Source organism: Pelophylax lessonae (assembly GCF_965119305.1).
Source record: "Pelophylax lessonae genome assembly, chromosome: 8".
NCBI classification, from domain to species: Eukaryota; Metazoa; Chordata; class Amphibia; order Anura; family Ranidae; genus Pelophylax; species Pelophylax lessonae.
The window spans coordinates 291,648,438-291,668,172 of NC_138775.1; the positions used below are offsets into that span (position 1 = coordinate 291,648,438).

General features: G+C 48.6%; 1 long non-coding RNA gene across 1 annotated transcript in view; it reads left to right on the forward strand.

Moving 5' to 3' along the window:
* The first annotated feature begins 10,417 nt into the window (after window positions 1–10,417).
* Window positions 10,418–19,735, forward strand: part of LOC309561228 — an 864,211-nt gene continuing 854,893 nt past the window's right edge. The window contains exon 1 of the long non-coding RNA XR_014225552.1: window positions 10,418–10,588. This is a non-coding gene — a long non-coding RNA (uncharacterized lncRNA). The remainder of the gene's footprint in view (window positions 10,589–19,735) is intronic.

The following is a 19,735-nucleotide window of genomic DNA, read 5'->3' on the forward strand; positions in this document are numbered from 1 at the left end:
TCTCCTGTATCATGTCTGCAGTCTCTGACCACCTCTTGTATCATGTCTGTAGTCTCTGACCATCTCCTGTACCATGTCTGCAGTCTCTGACCATCTCCTGTATCATGTCTGCAGTCTCTGACCATCTCCTGTACCATGTCTGCAGTCTCTGACCATCTCCTGTACCATGCCTGCAGTCTCTGACCATCTCCTGAACCATGTCTGCAGTCTCTGACAATCTTCTGTAACATGTCCTCAGTCTCTGGCCATCTTCTGTTTAATGTCCTCAGTCTCTGACCATCTCCTGTATCATGTCCTCAGTCTCTGACCATCTCCTGTATCATGTCCTCAGTCTCTGACCCTCTCCTGTTTAGAAACATAGAAACATAGAATGTGTCGGCAGATAGAACCATTTGGCCCATCTAGTCTGCCCAATATATCTGAATCCTCTGAATAATCCCTGGCCCTATCTTATATGAAGGATAGCCTTATGCCTATCCCATGCATGCTTAAACTCCTTCACTGTATTTGCAGCTACCACTTCTGCAGGAAGGTTATTCCATGCATCCACTACTCTCTCAGTAAAGTAATACTTCCTCATATTACTTTTAAACCTTTGCCCCTCTAATTTAAAACTGTGTCCTCTTGTGGTAGTTTTTCTTCTTTTAAATATGCTCTCCTCCTTTACCGAGTTGATTCCCTTTATGTATTTAAAAGTTTCTATCATATCCCCTCTGTCTCTTCTTTCTTCCAAGCTATACATGTTAAGGTCGTTTAACCTTTCCTGGTAAGTTTTTCCTGCAATCCATGTACTAGTTTAGTAGCTCTTCTCTGAACTCTCTCTAGAGTATCTATATCCTTCTGGAAATATGGCCTCCAGTACTGCGCACAATACTCCAAGTGAGGTCTCACCAGTGTTCTGTACAGCGGCATAAGCACTTCTCTCTTTCTACTGCTTATACCTCTCCCTATACATCCAAGCATTCTGCTGGCATTTCGTGCTGCTCTATTACATTGTCTTCCCACCTTTAAGTCTTCTGAAATAATTACTCCTAAATCCCTTTCCTCAGATACTGAGGTCAGGACTGTGTCAAATATTCTATATTCTGCCCTTGGGTTTTTACGCCCCAGGTGCATTATCTTGCACTTATCCACATTAAATTTCAGTTGCCAGAGTTCTGACCATTCTTCTAGTTTTCCTAAATCCTTTTCCATTTGGCGTTTCCCTCCAGGAACATCAACCCTGTTACATATCTTTGTGTCATCAGCAAAAAGACAAACCTTACCATCGAGGCCTTTTGCAATATCACTTATGAAGATATTAAACAAAATTGGTCCCAGTACAGATCCCTGAGGTACCCCACTGGTAACATGACCTTGTTCTGAATGTTCTCCATTGACTACAACCCTCTGTTGTCTGTCACTCAGCCACTGCCTAATCCACTCAACAATATGGGAGTCCATGCTCAATGACTGCAGTTTATTGATAAGTCTTCTATGTGGGACAGTGTCAAAAGCCTTACTGAAATCTAGATATGCAATGTCTACTGCACCTCCACCGTCTATTATTTTAGTCACCCAGTCAAAAAAATCTATAAGATTTGTTTGACATGATCTCCCTGAAGTAAACCCATGTTGTTTTTCATCTTGCAATCCATGCAATCCATGTCTGCAGTCTCTGACCGTCTCCTGTATCATGTCCGCAGTCTCTGACCGTCTCCTGTATCATGTCCTCAGTCTCTGACCCTCTCCTGTATCATGTCCTCAGTCTCTGACCCTCTCCTGTTTAATGTCTGCAGTCTCTGACCATCTCCTGTATCATGTCTGCAGTCTCTGACCATCTCCTGTACCATGTCTTCAGTCTCTGACCATCTCCTGTACCATGTCCGCAGTCTCTAACCATCTCCTGTACCATGTCTGCAGTCTCTGACCATCTCCTGTACCATGTCTGCAGTCTCTGACCATCTCCTGTACCATGTCTTCAGTCTCTGACCATCTCCTGTACTATGTCTGCAGTCTCTGACCATCTCCTGTTCCATGTCTGCAGTCTCTGACCATCTCCTCTACCATGTCTGCAGTCTCTGACCATCTCCTGTACCATGTCTTCAGTCTCTGACCATCTCCTGTACTATGTCTGCAGTCTCTGACCATCTCCTGAACTATGTCTGCAGTCTCTGACCATCTCCTGTACCATGTCTGCAGTCTCTGACCATCTCCTGTACCATGTCTGCAGTCTCTGACCATCTCCTGTACCATGTCTGCAGTCTCTGACCATCTCCTGTACCATGTCTGCAGTCTCTGACCATCTCCTGTACCATGTCTTCAGTCTCTGACCATCTCCTGTACCATGTCTGCAGTCTCTGACCATCTCCTGTACTATGTCTGCAGTCTCTGGCCATCTCCTTTAGCAAGTCTCCAATCTCATACTCAAACTTAAACACATTGCTAATAGTATTAGCTATCTATTTATGCTGAAGGTAGGACTATGCAGGGGAGGGAGGCAGAGAGTGCAAAAGGGGGAACTGTGATTAGAGAGACGGAGGGCAGACTGCAAGGGGCACTGTGATGGGGGGGGGGGAGGGGGCTGTGAAATGTGTGCAATAAATATTCTTGAAAACATTACAAATTTTTGTGGGTGTTTTTACATTTTAAAGTTGGGGGGTGCCAGATATAGGATCCGCCCCGGGTGCCAAATGCTCTAGGTACGCCACTGACTGGATGTGCTGTAATACATTTTCTTTCTAAAAAACCCCAGTGAGTTGGCGCACAATGAAAGAGATCTCAGAAGAAACTCAGACGAGTCAACCAATCGCAGCAAGACCTCCCAAACTAAAATAAGAAAGGGGTCTCACCATAAATATGTACCAATGTTTAAGAATGACCAAATAAATCTATAAGCAGCTAAAAAATCAACTGATTGAAGCAAACAACATATAAAATCCAACTCTTGTAGGCTGATCCGATTCCTTAAAAAAATTCTTAAAAAATCCTTAAAAAAATTCCTATATCCGCCTAGGATATATGAAGATAGGAAAATATATCCAACTTATAGACAACTCCCAATCTATATTAAAAGACGTGTATGATGCGAATCCTAAAATTGATCCAATTCCTTAACACTAATCATAAATAAGTAATCTAAATATCTGTTCCCAGTGGAATTATGGCTTCTTTTCCTAAAACAATATGAGATGAAAACAGGCTAAATAGTCGCAACAGCCGACTGGATCGCAATACTAGTTTGTAATTCACAAATATAGCCAATATTCTCACAAATGAATCAGTGATGATGCATGTATACCCAAAGATCGTAAAGCTGTTGCAACTATTTAGCCTGTTTTCATCTCATATTGTTTTAGGAAAAGAAGCCATAATTCCACTGGGAACAGATATTTAGAGGGGGGCAGATATAGGGTGGTATGGAGAGGAGCGGAGTACAGGGGGTCAGTCATGGGGTGGTATATTGAGTTGGTCTCACCTTTGCATCTGTAAACAGCTTCCACTTTTCTGGGAAGGCTTTCCACAAGATTTTGTATTGAGCTTGTGAGAACTTGTGCATTTTTGAGGTCAGGTACTGATGTTGGACAAGAAGACCTGGCTGTTTACATTTACGCCAAAGGAGTTTGATAGGATTGAGTTTAGGCTGCATTAATTTATGTTCTCCTCTCCATACCACCCCATGTCTGACCCCCTGTACTCCTCTCCATACCACCCCATGTCTGACCCCCTGTATTCCTCTTCATACCACCCCATGACTGAACCCCTGTACTTCTCTCCTCTCCATACCACCCCATGTCTGACCCCCTGTACTCCTCTCCTCTCCATACCACCCCATGACTGACCCCCTGTACTCCTCTCCTCTCCATACCACCCATGTCTGACCCCCTGTACTCCGCTCCTCTCCATACCACCCTATATCTGCCCCCCTGTACTCCTCTCCATATCACCCCATGTCTGACCCCCTGTACTTCTCTGCTCTCCATACCACCCCATGACTGACCTCCTGTACTCCTCTCCTCTCCATACCACCCCATGTCTGACCCCCTGTACTCCTCTTCATACCACCCCATGTCTGACCCCCTGTACTCCTCTTCATACCACCCCATGTCTGACCCCCTGTACTCCTCTCCTCTCCATACCACCCCATGTCTGACCCCCTGTACTCCTCTCCTCTCCATACCACCCCATGACTGACCCCCTGTACTCCTCTCCTCTCCATACCACCCATGACTGACCCCCTGTACTCCTCTCCATACCACCCCATGTCTGACCCCCTGTACTCCTCTCCATACCAACCCATGTCTGACCCCCTGTACTCCTCTCCATACCACCCCATGTCTGACCCCCTGTACTCCTCTCCATACCACCCCATGTCTGACCCCCTGTACTCCTCTCCATACCACCCCATGTCTGACCCCCTGTATTCCTCTTCATACCACCCCATGACTGAACCCCTGTACTTCTCTCCTCTCCATACCACCCCATGACTGACCCCCTGTACTCCGCTCCTCTCCATACCACCCTATATCTGCCCCCCTGTACTCCTCTCCATATCACCCCATGTCTGACCCCCTGTACTTCTCTGCTCTCCATACCACCCCATGACTGACCTCCTGTACTCCTCTCCTCTCCATACCACCCCATGTCTGACCCCCTGTACTCCTCTTCATACCACCCCATGTCTGACCCCCTGTACTCCTCTTCATACCACCCCATGTCTGACCCCCTGTACTCCTCTTCATACCACCCCATGTCTGACCCCCTGTACTCCTCTTCATACCACCCCATGTCTGACCCCCTGTACTCCTCTCCTCTCCATACCACCCCATGTCTGACCCCCTGTACTCCTCTCCTCTCCATACCACCCATGACTGACCCCCTGTACTCCTCTCCATACCACCCCATGTCTGACCCCCTGTACTCCTCTCCATACCAACCCATGTCTGACCCCCTGTACTCCTCTCCATACCACCCCATGTCTGACCCCCTGTACTCCTCTCCATACCACCCCATGACTGACCTCCTGTACTCCTCTCCATACCACCCCATGTCTGACCCCCTGTACTCCTCTCCATACCACCCCATGACTGACCTCCTGTACTCCTCTCCATACCACCCCATGACTGACCTCCTGTACTCCTCTCCATACCACCCCATGACTGACCTCCTGTACTCCTCTCCATACCACCCCATGACTGACCTCCTGTACTCCTCTCCATACCAACCCATGTCTGACCCCCTGTACTCCTCTCCATACCACCCCATGACTGACCTCCTGTACTCCTCTCCATACCACCCCATGTCTGACCTCCTGTACTCCTCTCCATACCACCCCATGTCTGACCCCCTGTACTCCTCTCCATACCACCCCATGACTGACCTCCTGTACTCCTCTCCATACCACCCCATGACTGACCTCCTGTACTCCTCTCCATACCACCCCATGACTGACCTCCTGTACTCCTCTCCATACCACCCCATGACTGACCTCCTGTACTCCTCTCCATACCACCCCATGTCTGACCCCCTGTACTCCTCTCCTCTCCATACCACCCCATGACTGACCCCCTGTACTCCTCTCCATACCACCCCATGTCTGACTCCCTGTACTCCTCTCCTCTCCATACCACCCCATGACTGACCTCCTGTACTCCTCTCCATACCACCACATGACTGACCCCCTTTACTTCTCTCTTCTCCATACCACCCAATTTCTCACCCCCTGTACTCCTCTCCATACCACCCCTTGACTGACCCTTGACTGAGGGGGCCATTGGGTGGAGTTTGGGCGGTACTTACTTTTAAATATGGGAGGAGCTTGGGCGGGGCTTACTTTAAAATGTGGGAGGGGTTATCAAATTTATCTTCGGGCTGAAGCCCCTGGTCTTTTTCCCACCTAGCAACGCCCCTGCTGAAGAGTGATACACAGTACAGTACAGTGCAGTTCATCTAATTCTCCTTCCTTCACCTCAGTATCAAGGTGAAGCAGAGGCCTTGCCCCACTCAGCGTTATATAGAAGTCCCAGAAATTGTGCATAGTTTATACAGTTGGAGTATCCCACTCATCCCTTCTCCTATCCAAGTTCTCAAAAAAAAAATAACAAAAAAAACAAAACCCCTAGACTCTGACTGAGCCAAGCACTTTGAATACGCTACATTGTCAAGTTGTTGCTATGGGTAACCCAGGGGAACCCGCAACCAGCAGCTCCCATGGGAGTAGAGCTACAATTACATACCACTTTAAAAGTTCCTGGTAATGAGAAAGCCGTGTAGAGAATAAAATCAAAACGTGATGGGAGAAGGAGGGGGGGGGGGGGTGATATCAGAGCCGCCAGAACCAGAGTCTCATGGGGGGTCCCCACAAATAAGGCCAAAGACTGTCCCTGGGTCAGGTGGATGGGCCTGCCTACACAGAAAAAAAAGAAATAATAATAGGGAGAAAAATTTGAATGAAAAACAAAATAGATGAAAGCATATCTGGGTATTATAGGATAGTAATGATAGTGGGGGGAAAGCAGCTACCTAAGGTACAGCAGATTATCTAAGGAGTTGTGGTCAAATGAGATTCACTCAGATATTTCAAACAATTATGACAAAATGAGCAAAAACCATAAAGTTAGGCAAAATTATAAGTGAGCGCACTCCCTTGGCTGAGATGCCTCCACACATGAATGTTCTCAGGATGGATGGCACAGCACTGTTGGTAGCGCTCACCTTTTCTTCTCCAGACAAGGTTTTTACTGGATGCCCCAAATAATCTGAAAGGGGATTCATCAGAGAAAATGACTTTACCCCAATCCTCAGCAGTCCCATCCCTGTACCTTTTGTAGAATATCAGTCTGTCCCTGATGTTTGTTCTGGAGAGAAGTGGCTTCTTTGCTGCCCTTCTTGATACCAGGCCACCCTCCAAAAGTCTTCTCCTCACTGTGCGTGCCGACGCACTCACACCTGTCTGCTGCCATTCCTGAGCAACCTCTGCACTGGTGGTGCCCCGATCCTGCAGCTGAATCATCTGTAGGAGACGGTCCTGGCACTTGCTGGACTTTCTTGGCCGCCCTGAAGCCTTCTTCATAAATGCAGTGAAAATGTTTTTTTTTTTTTTTTTTTATGGGATTTAGTTCATTTTCATGGCAAAGAGGGACTTTGCAATTAATTGCAATTCATCCGATCACTCTTCATATCATTCTGGAGTATATGCAAATCGCCATCATAAAAACTGAGGCAGCAGACTTTGTGAAAATTAATATTTATGTCCTTCACAAAACCTTTGGTCACGGCTGTACACTTATAATCAGTGCCGCCTCTCAGTGCCCATCAGTGACGCCTCTCAGTGCCCATCAGTGCTGCTTCTCAGTGTCCATCAGTGCCGTCTATTGGCACTTTTCCACTGCCGGCTCCCCTCCACTTGGCCCTACTTTGCTCGGTTTGGTTTTCCACTGCATGGTACCGCATGGTACGGTGTTGGAACGGTTCGGTGTGGTTTGCTTTTCCACTAAAGTAGTAAGTGGGTGGGATAACAACGATTCTCTGACCAATCAGTGGCTAGTAGTGACAAACAGTCAAGGCTGCATGCAAAGGATTGTGGGATATGGTATCGGTACGGCCCTCTTGGAACCACAACCGAGGTGGTACTGTTTAAAAGAGCCGTACCGTTCGGTTCCATGTAGTGGAAAAGCACCGGCGTACCGTACCGTACTGAACCGTTCCAACACCGTATTATGCGGTACCATGCAGTGGAAAAGCGCAAAAGCGAGCCGTACGGTTCGGTTCCATGTAGTGGAAAAGCGCCGCTGTACCGGACCGAACCGTACCATGCGGTACCATGCAGTGGAAAAGCGCAAAAGCGAGCCAAACTGTTCGGTTCCATGCAGTGGAAAAGCGCCGCCGTACCGTACCGTACTGAACCGTTCCAACACCGTACCATGCGGTACTATGCAGTGGAAAAGCGCAAAAGAGAGCCGTACCGTTCGGTGCCATGTAGTGGAAAAGCGCCGGCATACCGTACCGTACCGTACTGAACCGTTCCAACACCGTATTATGCGGTACCATGCAGTGGAAAAGCGCAAAAGCGAGCCGTACGGTTCGGTTCCATGTAGTGGAAAAGCGCCGCTGTACCGGACCGAACCGTACCATGCGATACCATGCAGTGGAAAAGCGCAAAAGCGAGCAAAACCGTTCGGTTCCATGCAGTGGAAAAGCCCCGCCGTACCGTACCGTACTGAACCGTTCCAACACCGTACCATGCAGTGGAAAAGCGCAAAAGCGAGCTGAACCGTTCGGTTCCATGCAGTGGAAAAGCGCCGCCGTACCGTACTGAACCCTTCCAACACCGTACCCTGCAGTACCATGCAGTGGAAAAGCGCAAAAGCGAGCCGTACCGTTCGGTTCCATGTAGTGGAAAAGCGCCGCTGTACTGTACCGTGTGCAGTGGAAAAGCGCAAAAGCGAACCGAACCGTTCGGTTCTATGCAGTGGAAAAGCGCCTTATCAGTGCTCATCAGTGCCATCTATCAGTGCTCATCAGTGCCGTCTATCAGTGTCCACCAGTGCCGCCTATCAGTGCCGCCTCATCAGCGCACATCAGTGAAGGAGAAAAATTACTTATTTACAAAATTTTATAACAGAAACTAAAAAATTTTTTAAAAATTTTTGGTCTTTTTTTATTTGTTAAGCAAAAAATAAAAAACCTCAGTGGCACCACCAAAAGAAAATTATATTTGTGTGAAAAAAATGATAACAATGTAATTTGGCTAGTGTTGAAAAAAGGTGTACAGCGCCAAACACTTCATAAACAAATAAGTGCAACAGAAGTAAAAAGACTAAACAAAGTCCATATAAAGTCCGTGGGGCCGGTTGCTAAGGGTCAGAGATGAATGAAGAAAAGTTCCAACACCATAGAGTTGAAATCCCCAATCCTGGAAGAACCACATGCTCATATAAAGTAATTCCCTTACCGGAACATTAGACCCCCCGTTAAGGAAGGTCAAACAGGCATGGACCGCAGAAATCACGAGTAGAGCGGTATCCCCACAAGTATCTGGCACCAGGTCCGTCACGATAACTTCATCATTGATGATAGATCATCATACATTCATACTTCATAAACTCCTTCTCACGATTGGTAAAGGTGCCCCTCCAAAGACAAATGGGACTCAATAGTGAAGTATGTACGTTTATTAGAATAAAAAACAAAGTAGATAACTCACATGATGTGGCATGATACAAAGCATGTATTCATATTGGCCGCGGCTGGAGGCGTGGCTGACGCGTTTCGTCGCACCACAGCTAGTGTTGCATGATTGCGCAACAGCGACAGCGCTGAAAGCAGAAAATTGGCCTGGGCAGGAAAGAGGTGGGATTGCCGGTAGATAAGTGGTGAAGTAATCTAAAAAAACTGCCAAAAAACACATTTTGTTTTGCTGAAACGGCAACATTTCACCGAAATCTCCACATTTTTAGAAGCAATTTAGGTGAAATACAAACTTCCGTGTAGGGATCGGCCGATTATCGGCAAAGCGGATATATCGGGGGCCGATATGCACTTTTCCCGATATATCGGACCGATATTGCCGATATATCGGGAAAGTGCTGTACCGGAGTGATGCCTGCAGCTAGAGGAATCACCCCGGTACCGGCGTCCATAGACGACGGTCGGCTGTCTTGTAATGACAACCGATGGGGCTGAAAAGCCACTCGGCTGTCATTACAAGAAGCGGGAGGGGACATCCCCCCCCCCTTACGCGGCTCGCCCGGGTCTCCCGTCCCACCTGCACGGCCGCCGAAGACCAGATCAAAGCTGCATTCGACTCTGATCAGGTCTCCATGTAAAAAACCCGGAAGTGATGTCATGACCTCACTTTCGGGTACTCTGCGCCAAATTCAAAAAAATGACAGCATTTAAAACACCCAAACTTGGCGTTTTGAATGCTTTTAAGTGCAGAGGAGGGGTTTGGGGTCTTTTAGACCCCCAGATCCCTCCATAAGAGTACCTGTCAAACAAAAAAAAAATAAAAAATTTTAATGTACGAAAATATCGGCCAATACCGATATGCATTGGCCCAAAATATCGGTATCGGCAATAAAAGAACAATATCAGTCGATCACTACTGATGGTATAAATAACAAGCGGTCAGGAAGGGGGTAATATAGCCATCTGAGGGGGGTTCTAGGTCTAGGATGTTTTTTTATTTTCCTCCCCTCACAAAAATGTGCATCCTAAAAAATGTTTCCCTCAGCTACAGGTGAGCGCGCCCCCGTGGTCCCCCTCACGACGAGTGGCGGCGCGCGCCCAGAGCCTTTCCCGCCTCTCTCTCTCACACACAATCTGCTGAAGCGGATGAGGCGCGCGCTCCCCTTCCATCAGCTTCTGCTCTGCTCCGCGCGTGCCCGCGCCTCCCTCCCTGAGGTGAAGTGAGGAGGAGGAGGAGGACGCGCTGCGGAGCGGCACAGGCAAAGCTTGAAGGGAGCGCGCGGCGCGGGCACGGCGGGCAGCCCAGGAGTAGAGAGAGAGAAGCTGCAGCCGGAGAGGAGAGGAGCTGGGAAGAGATAAAAAAATAAAAAAGAAAAAAAAAAGAGGGAGAGGAGCTGAGCCCCGGACATGTCCTCCTGTGGTGAGTGCACCCCGATTTATATACCCCCATTATGTGGAGGGACCCCTCCCCCCCTCACATTCTGCCCTGAGGGGGGTCATTACTGTGCAGGAATGGGTGTCTAGTTCTGGATGTGATTTTATTGGTGTCACAAAGAGAAATGTAATTGCCCCCCTCCTTTACAATTGCCCCCTGACATACCTTCACCCCGTAGGAATGCCCCCCCCCCCAACCCTTGAGTTGAGTCCTCCCGTGTCATCCCTGCTTGCATTAAATGGAAATTTTGCTGCCCATCCTCCTTACCTGCGGGGCCCCATCCTCCTTACCTGCGGGGCCCCATCCTTCTTACCTGCGGGGCCCCATCCTCCTTACCTGCGGGGCCCCATCCTCCTTACCTGCGGGGCCCCATCCTCACCTGCGGGGCCCCTTCCTCCTTACCTGCGGGGCCCCATCCTCCTTACCTGCGGGGCCCCATCCTCCTTACCTGCGGGGCCCCATTCTCCTTACCTGCGGGGCCCCATCCTCCTTACCTGCGGGGCCCCTTCCTCCTTACCTGCGGGGCCCCTTCCTCCTTACCTGCGGGGCCCCATCCTCCTTACCTGCGGGGCCCCATCCTTCTTACCTGCGGGGCCCCATCCTCCTTACCTGCGGGGCCCCATCCTCCTTACCTGCGGGGCCCCATTCTCCTTACCTGCGGGGCCCCATCCTCCTTACCTGCGGGGCCCCATTCTCCTTACCTGCGGGGCCCCATCCTCCTTACCTGCGGGGCCCCATCCTCCTTACCTGCGGGGCCCCATCCTCCTTACCTGCGGGGCCCCTTCCTCCTTACCTGCGGGACCCCATCCTTCTCACCTGCGGGGCCCCTTCCTGCCCACCTGCGGGGCCCCATCCTTCTCACCTGCGGGGCCCCATCCCGCTCACTTACGGGACCCCATTCTTCTCACCTGCGGGGCCCCTTCCTGCCCACCTACGGGACCCTATTCTTTTCACCTGCGGGGCCCCATCCTGCTCACCTGCGGGGCCCCATCCTGCTCACCTGTGGGACCCCATTCTCACCTGTGGGGCCCCATCCTTCTCACCTGCGGGACCCCATCCTTCTCACCTGCAGGACCCCATTCTTCTCACCTGCGGGACCGCATCCTTCTCACTTGCGGGGCCCCGTTCTGCCCACCTGTGGGACCCCATTCTTCTCATCTGCGGGACCCCATTCTTCTCACTTGCGGGGTCCCATTCTGCCCACCTGCGGTGCCCCATCCTACGGGGCCCCATCCTGCCCACCTGCTGGACCCCATCCCATCCTTCTCACCTGCGGGACCCCATCCCATCCTTCTCACCTGCGGCACCCCATCCTTCTCACCTACGGGACCCCATCCTTCTCACCTACGGGACCCCATCCTTCTCACCTGTGGGACCCCATCCATCTCACCTACGGGACCCCATCCTTCTCACCTACGGGACCCGATCCTTCTCACCTACGGGACCCGATCCTTCTCACCTGCGGGGCCCCATCCTTCTCACCTGCGGGGCCCCATCCTTCTCACCTGCGGGGCCCCATCCTTCTCACCTGCGGGGCCCCATCCTTCTCACCTGCGGGACCCCATCCTTTTCACCTGCGGGACCCCATCCTTTTCACCTGCGGGACCCCATCCTTTTCACCTGCGGGACCGCATCCTTCTCTCCTGCGGGGCCCCATCCTGCCCACCTGCTGGACCCCATCCTTCTCACCTGCATTGTCCCATCCTGCCCACCTTGCAACACCCCACCTCCTGCAGCCCCTCACATCTTCATTGTGCGTTCCCCTGGCAGCATTAACATTTGCCTGCACCCCGGGGGACATCTCAGTGCCGTATCCAGATCAGACTATTGGAATCTGCCCTGGGTACACCTGCTGGTCACAGTTTTTCCGACCTACCCGGCTGCTGCTCCTGTACCCCACTAAGCAGTTAGTGCCCTTATCAACTCACAGCTCATCGGTCTTCATCTCATTGCAAACGCTTATATCCCCCCCCCCCCCTCTTGGGGTGCCATGAAAGTTCCAGCTTCACCCATAGAGTCCAGTAAATTCCAGATTCACCCATAGAGCCAAGGAAGTTCCACCTTCACCCATAGAGCCAAGGAAATGTCAGCTTCACCCATAGAGCCAAGGAAATGTCAGCTTCACCCATAGAGCCAAGGAAATGTCAGCTTCACCCATAGAGCCAAGGAAGTGCTGGCTTCAGCCATAGAGCCAAGGAAATGTCAGCTTCACCCATAGAGCCAAGGAAATGTCAGCTTCACCCATAGAGCCAAGGAAGTGCTGGCTTCAGCCATAGAGCCAAGGAATTTCCAGCTTCACCTAAAGAGCCAAGGAAGTTCCAGCTTCACCCATGGAGCCAAGGAAGTGCCATCTTCTACAAAAGAGCCAAGGAAGTGCCAGCTTCTACAAAAGAGCCAAGGAAGTGCCAGCTTCATCTGTAGATCCAAGGAAGTGCCAGCTTCATCTGTAGATCCAAGGAAGTGCCAGCTTCTCCCATAAAGCAAAAGAAGTGCCAGCTTCTCCCTTCAAGCCATGGACGTTCCAGCTTCTCCCATAGAGCCAAGGAAGTGCCAGTCTCACCCATTTGAGCAAAGGACGTGCAAATTTCACCAATAAACCATGGAAGTACCAGCTTTACCAAGTGAGCCAGGGAAGTGCCAGCTTTACCCATGGAGTCAAGGAAGTGCCAGCTTTACCCATAGTGCTAAGGAAGCTCCAGCTTCACCCATGGAACCAAGAAAGTGCCAACTTCACTCATCAAACCATGGAAGTTCCAGCTTTACCAATAAAGCCAAGGATGTGCCAGCTTTACCCATGGTTCCAAGAATGTGCCAGCTTCACCCATTGTTCCAAGGTAGATCCAACTTCACCTATGGTGTCAATGTAGTGTCAGCTTCATCCATGGAGCCAGGGAAGTGTTGGCTTCAGCCACAGAGAAGAGGGTCCGTACTTCATTCATGGTACAAAGTAAGTGGCAGCTTCACCCATTCTGCAATGGAAGTGCCAGCTTTACCCATGGTGCCAACCCTTTTGTGATTGCAATAAAATAACGTCTGTCTCTACGCTGCATGACAAAACCCAGCAAACACCTATTTGCCCCCTCCCTTGAGTGTCAATGAAGTTTGAGTTTCCCCTAAGGTGCCAGTTTCACTCATTGTGCCAAGGAAGTTCCAACTTTACCCATGGTGTCAAAGAAATGCTTGCTTCGCCCATTGTGCCAAGGAAGTTCTAAGTTTAATCATGGTGGCAACAAAGTGTCAACCAATGCCATGGAGCCAAGGGAGTGCTGGCTTCAGCCACAGAGCCAAGAAGGTGCCAGCTTTACCCATGTGCCAAGGAAGTTCTATGTTTAATCATGGTGGCAACAAAGTGTCAGCCTTATCCATGGAACCAAGGAATTGCTGGCTTCAGCCACAGAGACAAGAAGGTGCCAGCTTTACCCATGGTGCCAAGGAAGTTCTAACTTTAATCATGGTGGCAACAAAGTGTCAGCCTTATCCATGGAGCCAAGGAATTGCTGGCTTCAGCCACAGAGCCAAGAAGGTGCCAGCTTCACCCATGGTGCCAAGGAAGTTCTAACTTTAATCATGGTGGCAACAAAGTGTCAGCCTTATCCATGGAGCCAAGGAATTGCTGGCTTCAGCCACAGAGCCAAGAAGGTGCCAGCTTCACCCATGGTGCCAAGGAAGTTCTAACTTTAATCATGGTGGCAACAAAGTGTCAGCCTTATCCATGGAGCCAAGGAAGTGCTGGCTTCAGCCACAGAGCCAAGAAGGTGCCAGCTTTACCCATGGTGCCAAGGAAGTTCTAAATGTAATCATAGTGGCAACAAAGTGTCAGCCTTATCCATGGAGCCAAGGAATTGCTGGCTTCAGCCACAAAGCCAAGAAGGTGCCAGCTTTACCCATGGTGCCAAGGAAGTTCTAAATGTAATCATAGTGGCAACAAAGTGTCAGCCTTATCCATGGAGCCAAGGAAGTGCTGGCTTCAGCCACAAAGCAAAGAAGGTGCCAGCTTTACCCATGGTGCCAAGGAAGTTCTAAATGTAATCATAGTGGCAACAAAGTGTCAGCCTTATCCATGGAGCCAAGGAATTGCTGGCTTCAGCCACAGAGCCAAGAAGGTGCCAGCTTTACCCATGGTGCCAAGGAAGTTCTAACTTTAATCATGGTGGAAAGAAAGTGTCAGCCTTATCCATGGAGCCAAGGAAGTGCTGGCTTCAGCCACAAAGCAAAGAAGGTGCCAGCTTTACCCATGGTGCCAAGGAAGTTCTAAATGTAATCATAGTGGCAACAAAGTGTCAGCCTTATCCATGGAGCCAAGGAATTGCTGGCTTCAGCCACAGAGCCAAGAAGGTGCCAGCTTTACCCATGGTGCCAAGGAAGTTCTAACTTTAATCATGGTGGAAAGAAAGTGTCAGCCTTATCCATGGAGCCAAGGAAGTGCTGGCTTCAGCCACAAAGCAAAGAAGGTGCCAGCTTTTCCCATGGTGCCAAGGAAGTTCTAAATGTAATCATAGTGGCAACAAAGTGTCAGCCTTATCCATGGAGCCAAGGAAGTGCTGGCTTCAGCCACAGAGCCAAAAAGGTGCCAGCTTCACCCATGGTACCAAGGAAGTGCCAGTCTCACCCATGTTGCTAACACCTATGGGATTGAATGAAAAAATGTATATCTCTATCCTGCATGACAAAACCCAATAAAGACATATTACCACCCCCCCCCCCTTCAGATTAGTTTGACATATGACATATTTGCCCCCCCCCCCTCCAAGGAAGTGCCAGCTTCCCCCATGGCACCAAGGAAGTGCCACCTTTACCCATGGTGCCAGCACCGTTGGGGTTTCCTTGCATCCGTCTCTACTCTGCATGACCAAACCCAGCACAGCATCCCATGTACCCTCTCAAAACTGTATGCCATCACCTCTGGAATCGCCTACCGTTACTTCGAATGCCTGTCTCTACCCTGCATGACAAAACCCAGCATAGCAGCTTAACTACCCTATCAAAACTGTGCCAGCGAGACCATACTGGTAGGAAGGGTAAACAGATATGCCCTCATCTACATATGCATGATGCCCCCTCCTTTCCCAAGCCGCCTTTACTTTGCAACATCTTTTTTTTTTTTGTGTACTTTGTTTCATTATGTGTATTGCTTTTATTATTCATCTGCTTCTGAGTTTGCTCTCCTTTTCCCGCAGCCCATGGGTTAATCTCTCGCATGCAAGCGAGATTCATACATATCGCAGACCTGATCAGCCTTAAATTGTTTTACATTTTCTCCCCGTCTCAGCGGTGGACCTTTCTGACGGATGTCAAGCCGCGCTTCCACCTCCCTCCTTTCATCAAACCCATCATTGTTTATAAAACCCGTCGCAACGCATAATTGTGTTGGGTTGCTTCCCCTTAAAGGATAAAAGGGGAAATGAAAAAAAAAAAGAATCTCCCTACGAGGGTCGTTATCTTTTCACGTAGCAAGGTTGTAACCCTTATTAGCCTTAGTGCCTTTATTCTCTGGGTAGTCATTATATCTGGCAGCGTATAATTTTGTTTGTTCGGGATTATTTGTGCCTGTGTGACCCCCCCCCCCCCTCTCCCACCACCTTCTCTCCGAGTTCACTTAATTGATTATTCCGATCGATGCACCCTCATTAATTGCAATGATCCTAATGCACGATGTGAAGACCCTGCGATTGGTGGGCAGGCAGGGACGGCGCTCTGCCTCGGCATCTGTCTTTAGCTGTGGAAGTTGAAAATTGGAGCTTTGCCTGTTGAGGAGCTAAGCTGGTAACTAGTGAATCATCCCCCGTAGTGGTGAAGCTACAGAAGAGTAGAGTTGCCTATGAAGAGATATCCCCCCCCCCCCCCCCCACCATCTCTGCTTTAACTGTTTTAAATCTGGAAAGAAATGGAGCACCTGGACGCATTTTGCATGCATGGCATGAATTATTTAGCCGCCTGACACCAGTAGAGTCGTGATAAATTGGATTTAGGCTCTGTGCATTTTTTTTTTAAACTGAATTGGTCAGTCTTGCCCCTTTGTGCATTGTTATACTAGGCATGAGGGGTTAACCCCCTCCGCTCAGGCTGCAGGGAGAGACGTTGGCTCCCCTTCGGTTTAGGAAGGACGGACTTGAATGAATATATTGCAACATTATTCATAGCTGGGTAATTCCTGCCTTCTCGGGGATGGTGAAGCGAATAGACGAGGCTTTGCTGCAGTTGTGTTTTCATTAATGATGAGGTCTTCATTGCATGGTGCTTTTATGGAGTTTAGAGCTTTTCTTTGCAAGCCTGGTTTTGTCGCTGGAGGTAGAGGATACAAGGATGCAACCATTTTATCTGAAACCTCTTCTGCTGTAGAGGCAGAATTTAAAGGGCAGCTCCACCCAAGGCGGATGTCTTTAGTTTCCAAAGGTTGCGGAAAAGTTAAATCATGTATCAGCTTATTATTGCTCTATGGGATTGCTGTGCTGAGATATACCCACTGGAATTTCCAACTTCTTACAGAGCAGGGGGGTGTCACCCTCACACAGGGTATTCTCCATTTTGTAGAGTAATGCCTCGTACACACGCAACGATTATCGGCCGACCGATCATCCGACTTTTGTCCAGAGTTGTGTTTTGTTGGTTGGAATGTGCCTAGACTGCACACGAATTTTCTCGGCCAACAAAAATCTACTTCAGAAATGATGTCATGTGCTGGTTTACTTTCCGTGTGTTTTTTCTTCTCTGAGCATGCCAAGTCTTGCTCATCAGAATTTTTGTCTGCCGAAATCTGTACTGACTGATGGAAAATCGGCCGTTGTGTTGATGGCCAACAAAAATTTTATAGCCTGCACACCAGATTTTTTTCGCCCGGAGTCGGAGTTGGTTGTCGGAAGTCGGAAGCATCATACTAACAAGCCGAAAAACGGCCGATCGGATGTTGGCTGAAAATTCACGACCAATAATCGTTGCGTGTGTACGAGGCATGAGCAGATCATTGGTGGATCCAGATGCAAGAGTGCCACACTTTTGTTATAGCCTGCTGGGAGGAAGGCCACACTTTTGTTATAGCCTGCTGGGAGGAAGGGGTAGCTGAGCAGGCTTTCTGAATCTTAGACTTGTCAGAGGTTGGCAGGTGATTCAATCTACTGGTGACCACCCAAAGTGAAGGATAGATTGTGGGTGGAGTTCGCCCTTAGAAAAAAAGGGATTTTACTTTTTTTTTGACGTTTGCTTTCTTTATATATTTTTTTTTTCCATAAAGTTTTTATTGAGAATGAAAAAGCAGAATACAGAAATGGTAAACATTGACAATGAATTAAAAGTAACAAAGAAAATGTCTTAATTAGTAACACTCTTCTGGTTACAATAAGTGTCGGTTCACACTAGGGCGACACGACTTCACATAATGGAAGTCAATGCAAGTCGCTCTGATGTCGCCCCGAAGTAGTGCAGGAACCTTTTTCCCTAAGTCGGAGCGACTTGAGTCGCTCCTATTAGAACGGTACAAATTGCACAGCACGGTCCGCTACTTGTCAGGCGACCAAGTCGCCTGACAAGTCGGAACAGTGTGAACCGGCACTAAGAGCCCGTTCAGACTAGTGCGACACGACTTTGGGGGGCGACCTGTGAAGTCGTGTGCACCGCTGTGCACCGCCACTTCGGCGCGACTTTCAGAGACTTCACATAATGGAAGTCTATGCAAGTCGCTCCGAGGTCGCCCCAAAGTAGTACAGGACCCTTTTTCTAAGTCGGAGCGACTTGAGTCTTGAGATGGAGGGAGGAGGTGGGTGGAGCCAGAGAGTCAGTAATAGGCGCAAAGGAGGACGAGGAAGATCCTCCTCTGCTGTGCATGCTGGGTCCTCTTCTCAGCTTCGCTTTTCTCTCGGGACCGTGACGTCACTGGTTGCTAGAATCCATGCAGTTGGCGATTCTAGCAACCAGTCTAGCACAGGGCGGGCGAAGAGGTACAAACAGAGGGTCTCGGGAGTCGGCTGCGGCCGGTCACGCACCATATAAGTTAAAGAGAAAGCTGCTGCTGCAGCACCCATTCATTTTTGGCATATACTGTATAACCTGTTTTCGGCCGAAATGGGATAGGCCCATTTTCGGCCAAAAATTTTGGTTGCCGAAATTTCGGTGCACCACTAGGTCAAACCTAAACCCTTTGGGGTTAATTTACTAAAGGCAAATAGACTGTACACTTTTCAAAGTGCAGTTGCTCCAGACCTCAGTAAATGAACAGAAGCTCTGCTGACTTCCATCATCCAATCATGTTCAAGCAAAAATTCAGTTTTTTATTTTCCTTGCATGTGATTGGGTATTCTTTTCAAAGTGAAGCTTTACCTCATTTACTAAGCTATGGAGTAACTGCATTTTGCAAATTATGGTCTATTTGCCTTTAGTAAATCAACCCCTTTCAATTTGTATGCAATCAGGCAGGTACTTGCACTACATAATTGAAGGTAATTCTAAAGGAAATTGAATAAGAGAACTGTATAATGCATGGCCAGCATTCATCTTTATATGTTCAGTGTTATACAGTAAGGATATACAGAGCAATAAACATGGTGAAGTATAGAACTTTGTATCATCTCATTTTATTTCAGCTGCAAAGCGGTAATGAACCTAAAACCAGAAATGTAATCTATTGCAGCTTAACAATCATTAAATGTGGTGGCTGAATTCGTTTTCATTGTAAGGGTTTTTTCCCTCTGATTTCACATGGTGATCTGGCCAGTAACACCTCCTTTATCCACTTAAGCCCTGGAAGATTTTACCCCCTTCCTGACCAGGGCCTATTTTGCGATTCGGCACTGCGTGACTTTAACGCACATTTGCGCGGTCGTGCGACGCTGTACCCAAATAAAATTGACGTACTTTTTTCCCCACAAACAGAGCTTTCTTTTGGTGGTATTTGATCACCTGTGCGATTTTTTTTTTTTTTTTTTTTTTTTTTTTTTTTTTTTTTTTTTTTTTTTTTTTAATCATGCGCTATAAACAAAAAAGAGCGACAACTTTGCAAAAATAACAATATTTTTCACATTTTTTTATATGGAATTCCCCAAAAAAAAAGTAAAAATCTAAATTTTTTAACATTTTAGGCCAATTTGTTTTCTGCTACATATGTTTGGTAAAAAAAATTGCAAAAAGCGTATTTTGATTGGT